Here is a 14526-nt window from a genome sequence, read left to right as displayed (position 1 = left end):
ATTTTTCTCCCCTTAAAAATTTCTTGGGGAATTTTTTTTGAATGTTTATTATTATTATTATTATTATTATTATTATTATTATTATTATTATTATTATTATTATTATTATTATTTTACTCCAACCACCAAGCAAAGGTTGATGTCAACAACACCAGAACTTGGACAAGGGTTCTCACAGCCCACAACCAGGTTCTAGGGACCCGTTTGTGCTATAAAATTTTATAGCAGTATCATACAATTTTCAACAGACTTGGCCAGCCTCAAGGAATTCTGGGAACTGTGATTTGTAAAGGGTGTCAGGAGTTGTCGGGGAACCCCTGAGCCCCTCAGATAGCTGCAATTTCCAGAATTCCCCAGGAAAAGGAATGGTTTTGTGTTTGTGTGTGTGTGTGTGTGTGTTTAACTCTGTTTTTCAGCTTCTGAAAATACATAAAAGAAACAATTCCCATACACTTCCACTACCCAGCAATCATTCCTTACATATACATTCTTTTGAGTCCTCATGCTTGCCAGCCCATCACCCGATGTCATATACCGTATTTTTTGCACCATAACACTCACTTTTTTCCTCCTAGAAAGTAAGGGGAAATGTCTGTGCGTGTTATGGAGCGAATGCCTGTGGGTGGCAGGGGGGATCTGCTGCAGTCGTGAGCAGAGGATCCATGGTTCCCCTTCCTTCCCTCCTCCGTGGTTACAAAGCATGGATCCACATGGATCCTCAGGATTTTTGCATTGGGCTACTCCAAACTCAATCAGATCACATATCTGTGGCCACAGCATGAACCACAAAAATCATATATCCACTATTTCGTTTAGAATATTTTTTTCTTGTTTTCCTCCTCTAAAAACTACGTGCATGTTATGGTCTGGTGCGTGTTATAGAGCGAAAAATACGGTATTGCATCAGGAGTGGCTTTCCCAAAATGGCCTTGTGAGCCAAATCAGAAGGTCTGGTCAGTTAAGTCTGGCCTGTGGTTTGAAGGTTCCCCATCCCTGCTGTAGGAGGAGCAAGCTTCACAACTGGGGCATAACTAGGGAAAAGTCCCTACTCTAAGGTAAAAAGGTAAAGGTAAAGGACCCCTGGACAGTTAAGTCCACTCAAAGGCGACTCTGGGGTTGTAGCGCTCATCTCGCTTTCAGGCCGAGGGAGCCGGCGTTTATCCACAGACAGCTTTCCAGGTCATGTGGCCAGCATGACTAAACCACTTCTGGTGCAATGGAACACTGTGACAGAAACCAGAGCGCATGGAAATGCCGTTTACCTTCCCGCCACAGCGGTACCTATTTATCTACTTGTGTTGGTATGCTTTCAAATTGCTAGGTTGGCAGGAGCTGGGACAGAGCAATGGGAGCTCACCCCGTTGTGGGGATTCGAACCACCGACCTTCTGATTGGCAAGCCCAAGGGGCTCAGTGGTTTAGACCACAGTGCCGCCTCTAGATGGCTGTTCACTGTTTGGGCCCCTGGCCTGATTTAGCAGGGCTCTTCTGAGGCTCCTATAGCTTTGGCCAGCCTGAGCATTAGTGACATAAGCGTTTACTTGTGAAACGAGTGACACAGATTGAAATGACTCTTGCTGTTTTCCAGTTGGAAACGGAACTGGAAATTCCAATCCTCCTCTCCGTGTTTTGATTACAAGCTCACATTTTCTGCCTCGGAAAGCCCCCAGAACACCATTTGGTTTGGATTCATAGGAATGAGTGAGCGAGCAGGATTTTGCAAAATAAATAAATGAAACAAAATTGTACGGCTTAAGAAAAAGCAACGTTTGGGTTTCTTGGAGAGCTGAAAGGGAAATATACTGCAGTATCTGTGATAATTCAATGTGAAAGTACAGCAGAGCTGTATGGATAGTGCCCCTAATTCCTTCGTTGTGAAAAGGGAGTAACGTCTTGATTTTAAGAGCAAGTGGGTCTCTCTAATGGAAATTCCAGCTATGTTTTTGTTTTGTTTTTCAAAAAAAAAAAAAAAAAAAAAACTGAGTCTGTCTCTATGATTAATTGCTTCCAGAGCCTGCAAGTTCCTTTCCTTGCATTCCATTGTCAATTTCTCCAGAATGCTCATGAAAGACAAATGGTTGCTAAGTAAATCTGTTTCCTGCTCCAACCAGCACCCATGTTGCTCTTTGAGAGCACAACTCAGGCACCTGATAAAATAATAATAATGATGATGATAATAATAATAATAATAATAATAATAATAATAATAATAATTTATTATTTATACCCGACCCATCTGGCTGGGTTTCCCCAGCCACTCTGGGCAGCTTCCAACAAAACACTAAAATACAATAACCTAGTAAACATTAAAAGCTTCCCTAAACAGGGCTGCCTTCAGATGTCTTCTAAAAGTTTGGTAGTTATTTTTCTCTTTGACATCTGGTGGGAGGGCGTTCCACAGGGTGGGTGCCACTACCGAGAAGGCCCTCTGCCTGGTTCCCTGTAACTTGTCTTCTCGCAGTGAGGGAACCGTCAGAAGGCCATTGGCACTGGACCTTCAGGTATACTGGACCGAGGCCATTTAGGGCTTTAAAGGTCAGCACCAACCCTTTGAATTGTGCTCGGAAACGTACTGGGAACCAGTGTAGGTCTTTCAAGATCGGTGTTATATCGTCTCGGTGGCTGCTTCCAGTTCCCAGTCTAGCTGCCGCATTCTGGATTAGTTGTAGTTTCCAGGTCACCTTCAAAGGTAGCCCCACATAGAGCCCCACATCTCTACCAGGAAAGCACAATCCTCGCCTCTAAAACACATTTTGTTTCTGGCTGGTGGGGTAATCTTTTCCAGTCAGAGGGCTGCGTTTGAACTTGGCCAAAACTAACAAAATGAATTCCAACAGGGACACTTAGGCAGGAAGAAACCTCCCACTCTGTTTTAGGTCATTGGATGCCCCGTCCTCCTCCTTCATTTTTCCATCTCCTCTCCTGAGCTGCTTTTCTGACAGCGATGAGAAACATCTCAAAAAAAGTCCATGGGCTCATCTGGCTCGTCTGTTCCTTTCACTTTTAAGTGGCGGGCGTTAACACTTTGATCTCATTCCTGCCCTTTTTCCGCAAGGGCAGGTGGTCTCCACTGCCAGCTGTCATGCAGAAAGCGTGAGCTTAATGCAGAAGTGTTAGCGGAGACAATTTTGCAGTCATCTTCTTTTCTTTCCATGGTGACAGCAGATTAGAGCAATGGAAAGGCACTCGCTCTACCAACGCTGCTATTGCGCAGTGCGGAGTCAGAATACAATCTGTTCCCAAACTTCTTGTTGAGCAACATTGGTTTACTTGGCAATCTATCTCAGGAGTTGGGAACCTCAAAAGCCGCATTTGCTTCTGGTGAGTCTTCTGGGGCCCACATGCCAGTGGTGTGCATGACAGAGGCAAAAGTGGACGGAGTAGTGGAGGTTCAATTTCACTGTTATTCTGTAGGCTAGTGTGTTGTTGTTGTTGTTTAGTCATTTAGTCGTGTCCGACTCTTCGTGACCCATGGACCAGAGCCCGCCAGGCACTCCTGTCTTCCACTTCCTCCCGCAGTTTGGTCAAACTCATGCTGGTAGCTTCGAGAACACTGTCTAACCATCTCGTCCTCTGTCGTCCCCTTCTCCTTGTGCCCTCCATCTTTCCCAACATCAGGGTCTTTTCCAGGGAGTCTTCTCTTCTCATGAGGTGGCCAAAGTATTGGAGCCTCAGCTTCACGATCTGTCCTTCCAGTGAGCACTCAGGGCTGATTTCCTTAAGAATGGATAGGTTTGATCTTCTTGCAGTCCATGGGACTCTCAAAAGTCTCATCCAGCACCATAATTCAAAAGCATCAATTCTTCGGTGATCAGCCTTCTGATCATCAGGCTAGTTTAGATACACCCAAATCCGCACCCCTTCTCCATTGTCCTTCCAGGGAACCAGGAAGCATTTTCAGAAATGAAGGGACATTCCAGCCAGGTGCTCGAGGTGCAAAGGAGGGCCAGTGAAGGTCCTAAGAAGAAGCTCATGGCCCTGAATGGCCCCACCAACACATGTGGGAGAGGAACCTGGGACATATAGATGACAATTTTCTGGGAGTAAGGTACCCTTTGAGAATAACTTTAGGCGAAATCTCCCTATCACTTGCGGAGCTGTTTTTGAAGGGTTGCTTGTTCCATCAAAGATCCCAGTCTTTTGGATCTACTATAATGTCAAGCTCTCGCTCCCACAAAGTTCTGAGATCATCGCTTGACCCAGATACTGCCTTCAAAATCCATTTCTAAATCTGGGATACTTGCCCCCTGAAGGGACCAGCGCTATGCAGGACCTCTGCTGAAGTAGGTCAGTTGCTTTACGGTGACTGTACTTTATGTTGTTTTGCTTTCTTTACAGAGAAGAAAAGGCTCAGGAGTAGACCCTACACAAATCCCTAAGACCTTGTATGCCTCCTGCCGGCAACTCCCACGGCCAAGCTGGTGCTAAATGTATCACTCTGCTTTTTTCCTGGACCACATTAGTGGAGCCAAGAGAGGGGTCTTGTCACCTGGGCAGCCCAGGACTTCCATACACGCTGCCCAGGCTTGCACCCTGGGAAGGTCACTTCTGTGCTGCTAACTCAGCAGTTTGACATCACTCCTAGCGGCGCACTTCATCATCTCTCAAGACAGGTGGATGCCAACAACACACACTCTCACTCTCTCTGTATAAATGATCTATTAAAGCATACAGATAATTACAACAAAAACAGCATGACACCAGCCCTTTCATTAAAAGCAGCAAGTTCCCCAAAGCCTGTTGCATTAAGAAAGTCTTCATTTAACTCATTGTCTCAAAGGCTTGTTCAGACAGGAAGAAAATGTTCCTGAACCCCCAAAGAGCAGCTTCCAGCCTGTGTAGAGTAGATGTGCTGGGCCCGGGGGTAACCCGAGAAATGCAGTCCAGGTCCGGTCCAGAATCTGAAGGTTCTGCTAGGAGTCAGTCCGACAGGGTCAAGGCAAGACAAGAGGCATGACACAAGGCAAGGACAGGTACAGGATCTCAGGCAGGATCTGGCATACAGCAGTGTTGCTCCTGCAACCTGGGGCGGCGTCAGACAGCCTTTTGTCAGGGTAACGGCCGGTCCTGATCCCCCGGCAACTCATCTCCCTGTTTCGCCCGAAAATGAGCACTCCTCCTGCGAGTACTCAGGTCTCTCCTTCTCTCAGACCTTAGTTTCTGCAGCTAGGGAGACGTCAGTGGGTTACTAGACCCAGGGGCCGCCTCAGCCTCCCCGACCCAACCAGTAGTGGAGCAGCTGTAAGTGATGGCCCAGGTGAAGGCAACGAGGTCATCCTGAGGCAGGCTCAGGCCCCTGACTCGGCCCAGCTGGTGCTTGTTGCAGGGGAACCTGTGCAGACTGGGGCTCTTCAGAATCAAGCCCCAGATTTGGTTCAGATGATGCCTGAGGCAAAGGATCTGGTGCAGACTGAGACTCCTCTGGTTCCGAGTCCAAGCCCAAGTCCCAGGCCATCACAGTAGAGCTCAGGCTGGCAGCAGCTCTTCAGAGCTTTAGACAGAGTTACTGCCTCCTTCCCACGCCCAGTGCTATCTGGAAATGCAAAAGAAGAAGAAGAAGAAGAAGAAGAAGAAGAAGAAGAAGAAGAAGAAGAGTTTAGATTTGATATCCCGCTTTATCACTACCCGAAGGAGTCTCAAAGCAGCTAACATTCTCCTTTCCCTTCCTCCCCCACAACAAACACTCTGTGAGGTGAGTGGGGCTGAGAGACTTCAGAGAAGTGTGACTAGCCCAAGGTCACCCAGTAGCTGCATGTGGAGGAGCAGAGACGCGAACCCGGTTTCCCAGATTACGAGTCTACTGCTCTTAACCACTACACCACACTGGCTCTCGAGGATTGAAACTGGAACTATTTGTAGTGGCATTATGTGACACTGGCCTGCAGCCCTCCCATAGCTTGGAGAGTCTCATTGGGGAGGTAACTTTTTTTTAAAGGGGCACTGTGGTTAAAGGGGTGTGAACCAGGCACCTAATGGGGCTGGGGCAAAGCAATGTAAATGCAACCATTCCGATTTGCACACCTGAGGCAGCCTTCGTGCAAACCCGGCAGAGAATTGCAAATGAGACTAGCTACACGTACACATCGATCCGATACTCTTAACTGCCGCAATTTTGTCATCTCTTTGAAAACACGTGTTGCCGTGTGCTGCTTGGAGAACAAAAAGAAGCTGCATATTAGAAACCGATCGTAAGAGGGGAGATGGCAACGTGAATGTCAAGGCAAGGATGTCATACAGAGACAAATGCAGATTGGATGTTGTGTTGTTATTAGTTGGAAAATCATGAATAAAACAAGGAAGGTGGTGGGTTGCTATCCTTGGTCCTGAATCACCTGGAATGTTTAAGTGCTTCATTCAATCTGTAAACTTGGATTCTTTTGGAGGCGGGAGAGAGCACAGAGAATGGGAAGATAATTAGCAAATAGAACATAATCCGTACAACATGGGTTCCATCGAGGGAGTAGAAAAACACATTCCCTGTGACCTGAAGAGCGACAGGGGCAAGCATAAGCTTTTTCCAAAAGCCCAAACCAGTAATGTATGGAGAACAAGGACCGATTATTTTCTCTTGCAATGGGAACAGGAGGGAGGGATGCACTGCTATAATTCTCTTCCCTTGGGCTGAGAGAAACAGCCATTAATGTTAAGATTTGGGCTGCTTGAAGGATCTGGTTGTTGAAAATCCCTCAGTGAAATGGTCTGATCCTGCAGCCGACTCCTGGATCCTGTGCTTCATATGTTACGATCCAGTTCTTGGCAGTTTTGTTTGATTGAAAACATTAAACCAAATACGTATCTTGAAAGGAAACTCACATTTCAATTGAATTTAGAGAGAAAACACACTAAAAAAATAATTTGTGTACAGAAATCCCACAGTTAATGTGGAAACGGAATGGAATCACTTGGTGTGTAAAAACGTCTGGAATGACATGGGCCAGAAAAATACAGATTCACTCATCCCTGGCTACAAGATTCCTTCCACAGCCTTGAAAGGGCATCACAGGCCTGTTAGAATTGATTGGGTACAAAATTAGTTTACTTTGGTGATGTTCCAGACATGGGAAATCAGAGTGTGGTTCTTGTTCTTCCATTATCACCAGTGGTCCCAATGGCATTTTATCTTCCTTTTGGGGCAGACTTGGGCCATCAGATATTGAGATCTGTGGTTTTCTAGAAGGATAATCTACTATATATTTTGGAAAAGGGGTTTGTTTGTCTGTCTGTTTGTCCATTTGTCCTCTATAACACCCTACGCACAGAAGAATGAGATCCCTCACCCTGTCATGAAATGGCATGTGACAAGTATCAAGATCCCTAAGAATTCATGTTCGTTCCTCTTGAAAGTCTAGTTTTTCTAATTTGATTTTCTCAACACGGTTAGCTTGCAATTCTGTGCTAAGCAACCATCATTTTCTTCCTTTATTAATTTATCCCATAGAATTTATATGTTGCTTGATGGTTTAAAAGAAAACCCCGAAGCAGTTTAGAGAAAGAATGGAATTATCTGTAAAAATGCTTATAAAGAACTGAAAAAGTAATTGAAATGAGCGATAAACTAAACACAGATTAAAACACACACCAACATTCTACGTTCCTGTTACAGATGCTTTGACATAATTGCCTTTCATACTCTAGTTCTCTCCTGTCTAATCTTCTTTGCTCATATTTCCCTCACTGGCTTCTTCCCACTTTAGTCATACCCTACCCTTTTCTGACACTTCTGAACTATGCTTGTTGTTGTATGAACGTTCTGCATATTGTATTGAACGTGTTCTGAACAAATGTATTGAATGAATGAATGGAGCTGATTTGGCTGTGTCTCTAAGGACCTAGAAATTCATTCCCCCCTACCTACCTGCTATTTCCTCTGCAGCTTTTTCTTTTGTCTTGTAGCCCTTTCTGATTTTATTGTCTCGTATGCTGAACAATTAAGTTATATACACCCTCACAGTTTCAACAGCAGTTATGGGTTTACTCTAATGCGGCAATCAATTTATTCTTCCCACAAGGGAAATGTTTGCACCATGCAGCAGATTCAACAGAAGCCCTTTCTGCTATTAGCCAGGTAAGAATAAGCAATTACATAGTGCATTTAGTTGCTAGCAGCATCGCCAAAGGATTTTTCTGCATGGTCTCTATTGCACTTGTGATGTTGGTGATGCCGCCGCCTCTGCTGCTGATTGGCCGAACTGCTGTGAAGCCATGGAATGTTTACCAAAACAAAGAACAATGAGTTCTGTTATTAGTCGTCTGCTGTATCAGATTTGGATTCCTTTATTCATTCATTATATTTTGGTGTTTATATGCTGGTTTTCCAGACAAAGGTCTGCAAACCACTTTACTTTTTTTTTAATAATAAGTTTTTATTGTTAAAATAATTCAGCATTAATACACACATATTCCGAATATACAAGCATACAAACATACATTTCATACAATCCTTAAATATATACAAACATACCTACATTCAGTCCCACAGATAATTCCTTTTCCCATCACCATCCACCGCCCCTCACCCCACCTTTGTGTTAGACTTCCAATCTACTCAATTGCAATTTCTTTCCACTTCTATTACTTTCTTTCACACACTTTTAACCTAATTTCATGCTTCTTTTTCTATTACACATTGTTATCCATCTTATTTAGTATTTCAGTATTTAAAACAGAACTTGTTTATTCTAATAGGAGTTCTGATTTTTCAATATGGTTTTGCAAGTATCCTTTAAACACCTTCCAATCCCTGTCTATCTTCTCTTTTGAGATCCTTCCAATTTCTCCTACAAAACCACTATACAACTGAAAAAGAAAAAGATAAGAACAACAGCTCTGTTAAAACATCATACAAAGCTAAAGGGAAAAAGCTTGAAAATGACTTGAAACCAATGCCATGGAGCCACTGAAAAATCTTCTGCAAAACAAGGCTGCTCCGCCAACTGTGTACATGATAGGTACTGACACCTTGGGCTTCGTTATGTTCCATCAGCTAAATAGGACCTCACAGAATGCCAAAACCTACATTTGCAAGAGCCTAAATGTCTGCCCGGACAGAAGAAAGAGATGGTAAATACACCGCAAGGAGATGTAACAATCTGTTGTGTCAAATCCCTTTGTCACCAACGAGACAATGTGAAGCATCTTGCTGCCACGCACATTTCCTGATGACAAAACAGCCTAACAGACATTGGGAACAATTAGGGGGGGAGGAAAGGGGGACACATTTAGCCTCTCACAATGTTGTTCTGTTTTTCCAGTTATTTAAGAGGCCGGGAAGAATGTTTTGTGTGGAAAAACCAAATACCCCATGAATCTTGCAACAAAGTGAAGGATTCTGTGGGGGTTCATAGTGGCAGAACCTCTGGCAGTGATTGGCTGAGCTGCTGTGATGTCACAGAGGAGCAGAGCAAGCAGGAGGATCTCAGGCTGTCACTGGTTAAAGTTTTGTGGTGCTAGAGAGGCAGGGAAGCCGGTGGGGGGTTGTGGAAGAAGAGGTAGAAGGTTAAGAAAGGGTTTCAGATCCTGGCTTGTTCTCACCAGCTGTGGTTTAAACAAATCACAGTAAGGTGCCGTTTAAATAGAAATGCAATACATCTAACTACTGCGGGGAAGACCATGACCAGGTAGCTTGTCTCGTTGCATGGTTTTCTGTCCAGGTGGGCAATATCAAGGACCCTGTTCTGTATTCTTAGGGTCTTCAAAGGGAGGTCTCCTTCAAACAGAGGACCATCCTCTGTAAAGTAGGACACATGAACACCTTAGCCTTCCATTTCAAGACACTGGCACTGAGCCCTGAGTTGGGGGTATGAGCTTCCAGTGTGGCACTTGCCTTCTTACAATCCTTTATCTAAAAACTGGGTTGGACCAGACAGCCCTTCACATAGAAGACTGCCCTCTGTAAAGAAGGGCAGCTTAAGCCACAGTTCCCCGAGTTCCAATGTCACAGGGAACTGTGGTTGGTTTGCAAGAAGAAAGTGAGAGCATTCAGTCTTCTCTTAATGGGAAAATATGAAGAATGCTTTTTAAGATGCTAGGCAGCATCTTAAAAAGCAGAGACATCACCTTGTCAACAAAGGTCCATATAGTTAAAGCTATGGTATTCCCAGTAGTGATGTATGGAAGTGAGAGCTGGACCATAAAGAAGGCTGATCGCCGAAGAATTGATGCTTTTGAATTATGGTGCTGGAGGAGACTCTTGAAAGTCCCATGGACTGCAAGAAGATCAAACCTATGCATTCTTAAGGAAATCAGCCCTGAGCGCTCACTGGAAGGACAGATCATGAAGCTGAGGCTCCAATACTTTGGCCACCTCATGAGAAGAGAAGACTCCCTGGAAAAGACCCTGATGTTGGGGAAGATGGAGGGCACAAGGAGAAGGGGACGACAGAGGACGAGGTGGTTGGACAGTGTTCTCGAAGCTACTAACACGAGTTTGAACAAACTGCGGGAGGCAGTGGAAGACAGGAGTGCCTGGCATGCTCTGGTCCATGGGGTCACGAAGAGTCGGACACAACTAAACGACTAAACAACAACAACAACATGAAGAATGGGAAATGGATGAGTCTGATGCTCATTCAGGTAGTTTCCTGTTGCATCTGGCCAGGGCTTATGAAATCATCCTTGGTGCATGCATACATCCTACCTCCCTCCAGTTTAAGGGAACCACCTGGAGGTTCCTCAAGGGCCTCAAAATCCCAGAGCCAGCATTGTGATGGCTGGCAAAAACAACCAGAAATCACTGGTTATTGTGCATATTGAAATTATGCACTTGCTGCCTGCTGAGAGGCAACTTGTTTTGCTGAAGTGTAAATCGATGCGGATTTTGATGCTGCGATTCCTACCGTGACGTTTTGCAAGCATTAATTCTTCCTCTGAAACAGACAGTTAAAAGAGCCACAAGTGAGTAATTTTCAGCTTGCAGTTTGTCATATTGTCTTGTGAAGCCAGCCCCCCACCCACCAGAACACAAAAGGGATTGGTTTCTATGCTGAGAAGCAGGCAGAATATTGAGGCTGAGTAGCTTCTTTGGTAGAGTGTGTGAGAATCTTAATCCTAGGGTTGGTCATTGGCCATACTGGCTGGGGCTTCTGGGAGTTGCGTCTCGAGGCCCCAAGACCCACCCCCAAAATAAATACACACAGACACTTATATTAGTTTAAGTTTTGGGGCAAAATTTTTGGCCACAACTTTACTGAAATACAATCACGTGAGCGGTATTGGCTTAGGCATTGACTCCCCACTATAACTGGCTCCACCTCTCAGGGTGATCGTCCAATGGGGTAAACCAAACGAGGGAGCAACGTCGATGAGGACCAATCTAAGCTCACCCCAGGGGTTCCTGTGGTCTTGGCATGGCCCTAGCCCCTCAAGCGGACTTCGGACAAGATCCAGGACCCCCAGATTCCTTTAACGGAATACCCAGTTCCTGGAGGGGCAGGTGATGGCCGCACCTCCCCTCCCCACAATCCAACTGAGCCAATGCCTAGCCGCCACCTTACAAGTTGTGATGATTTGCTAAGGGGTAGGCGAAAACCAAATGGCTAAAGCCAATCTGCCAAATGGACAAAATTCCTACCCAGCCCCTGTTCCAAAACAGGTGACCCAAACAAAAGCCAAGCCAAGCGACTCTACCTAAACTAGGGAGGGTGGGTGGGTGTTCAATAGTGTGAAGCAAGTGCCCCTCCTTGTGTCACACTGCCATTTTTAAAGCCCCTGGGATCACGCTACCCACTGGCTATTGGCTAAAATTTCCTAGTGTGATCCCAGGGGAATGGCCAGGACTTCTTGCTCCTCCATTTTAACCCTATCAGGTGAGCTCTTGGTTCCCGCGTGCAACCAGGACCCTCTGTTATGAGGATCCCATTTGTAGACCAACAATGCATGGAAGTCACCCCACTGGCATATGTCTTCAGCTGACATCTTGATCCCTAGCTGAACTCGCAGAGCTAGTGAAAAACCGAACGTGATCCAATGTTTTTTGGGAAAACTTTACTTTTTAATAACCTCCTGCTATTGAGTCTGTTACATGCAATGCCGTTCAGAAATGTATTACTAAACAAATTACCAAGGGGAACAAAGCTAATTATAGCAACCGATCAATAGTGTTCGTGGTTGTTCTTTTGAGCGTTAATGTTGGCAAATGATTAAACTATGAGAGAACGGGATGCACTCTCAAATTGCCACAAACTGCCTTCACAAAGGCAATCAACTAGCAAATTTGCGGGGCCTCTGTATTCCCTCATCCACATGACAGAGTGGAGTGGATTTATCTCCAAGGAACTGGTCTCCTAAGCTCAGGGCTTTATACTTGAATGAATGAGAATGACCGCCTTGTGGGTGAGACCTTGTGGGCCGCTCCATCTTCTAGGCCACACTGTCACTGATAAATACTACACAAGTGAGATGCAGGTAAGGTCATTTATTACATTCAGAAGTCTGGGTGTGTCTTCTCCTTTTCTATATGAAGGAGGGGATGAAAGCACCACTGACAGCTAGCTAATGCCATCTACCCAGGGCTGAGAACTTCATTGCCCAGTGGCTCCTCCAAGCTTTATGTACCTGGTTCACGAGTCCTTCTAGAAAAGCCAGCTGAACTACCAAAGTTTCCTCCTGCTTGGCCTACTAATTTTCAATCTCTTGGTAGCTGCCTTTTTCTCACCATTCCCTGGGTTCCATGACCCTCCTGTTCCCACCCCTCCTATTTCTGTTAGTTTCTGTGTGTTGCCACTGTGCAGTGCTCTTGGAATCACATGACTCTGTTTTGCATTCCAAAGATTCCACGGAAGACAGGATACGAATGTGATGTTACTGGTTTCCTGTTCCTTTGTTGTTCAGTTGCTCTCTGCTCTCACAGAGAGAGCATGTATGTTTCTTTTCTGTCTGCGTAGTTAGGAATAAAATGCTCTTTAGCCATGTAGCTCAAACTTCTCGTCTCTTCATTGTGCTGGATACTCTGCGGAATGGGGAACGTGCTTGGAGTCTTATCAAAGGCTCAGGTCGTTAATCACATCGGAGGCGATTCTGGAGGACTCGACTGGAGGAGTCGCTCGGTCGAACGCAATTCCGACATTTTTTCCTCTTGACTATATGAATCAAGGAGTTGAGACCACAGGGCAGTGGCGTATCGTGGGTTGCCAGTGCCCGGAACCACGCAGAGGGATGGGTGGAAGGGAGGGAAACGGATGGAGTACACATGCGCATTCAGCTCCTAATGGTGTCCATGTCACCCGGGAGATTGCAGCCAAAGAGGTAAGAAAAGAAGAGTCGTTTCATTGTCTGGAGAGGTCACTTCCTGGTTCACATGGAGAAGCCAATTTCAAAGGAGCCCAGCAACGGAAGCATGTAGCTGTATTGAGGCAGAAACAGGTGTTGACTTTTTTGCACCTGGGGCAACAGCCCCTGTGCCCCCCTTGGTACAGCACTACCCCAGGAAGCTGTTTTATACTGACTCTGACCATTGGGCTATCTAGCTCAGAACTGTGACACACCATCCCAGTCTCCAAGCAGCGAGAGATTCCAGGGGTTGCAGCTCTTACTCAGGTTCGGTTTCCTTGGAATGAAGTCAACGGAGACTGCAATGTATTTAGGATACACGGTGTTATTCACACATATATACAACCAGAGCGTAAGGCGGAAGGGCTGACAGCATTCACACCCCGAAAGATATTGCTTCTCCATTAGTCTCAGCTTTGGATCCAGCACAGAGCAAGCAGGTCTCTGGGTCTCCAGCTTCCAGTCTGCTTCCAACTCACACACAAGCTCATCTCTGGGTATTGTCCTTCTACTTAGCTGCTAGGTGGAGGAATGGCCCACACATGAGCCTGGGAGGGGGGCAACTTGGAGATACCAGGAATTGCATTTCTCTTGGTGCTCCAGAGCTTGCCCTGTTATTGACTGTTTCCATTACCCTTTGCAGGGACGCGTGTGGTGCTGTGGGTTAAACCACAAAGCCTAGGGCTTGCCGATCAGAAGGTCGGCGGTTCGAATCCCCGCAACGGGGAGAGCTCCCGTTGTTCGGTCCCTGCTCCTTTGCCAACCTAGCAGTTCGAAAGCACGTCAAAGTGCAAGTAGATAAATAGGTACCGCTCTGGTGGGAAGGTAAACGCCGTTTCCGTGTGCTGCTCTGGTTCGCCAGAAGTGGCTTAGTCATGCTGGCCACATGAGCCGGAAGCTGTACGCCGGCTCCCTCGGCCAATAAAGCGAGATGAGCGCCGCAACCCCAGAGTCAGTCATGACTGGACCTAAGGGTCAGGGGTCCCTTTACCTTTATTTACCTTGCAAGGACATATGAGTGGGGGAACAACTTAACATTCCACATTTATACCCTCTCAGGATTCCATGCTGGCATTTAATAAAGGACACTTGGGTTCAAATTCTTACTCGGCCACAAAACTCACTGGGTAACCTTTGGGGCTAACATACCTCGCAAGGTTGTTGTTCAGGTCAAAGTAACAAAAAGGTAAAGGAAAGGACCCCTGGACAGTTAAGTCCAGTCAAAGGCAACTATGGGGTGGGCCCCTATGTCGCTTTCTGG

The sequence above is a fragment of the Podarcis liolepis genome (genome assembly GCF_965112155.1).
Source record: "Podarcis liolepis genome assembly, chromosome: 10".
NCBI lineage: Eukaryota > Metazoa > Chordata > Lepidosauria > Squamata > Lacertidae > Podarcis > Podarcis liolepis.
The sequence above is the reverse complement of the archived record's forward strand: the minus strand, read 5'-3'. Positions refer to the sequence as shown.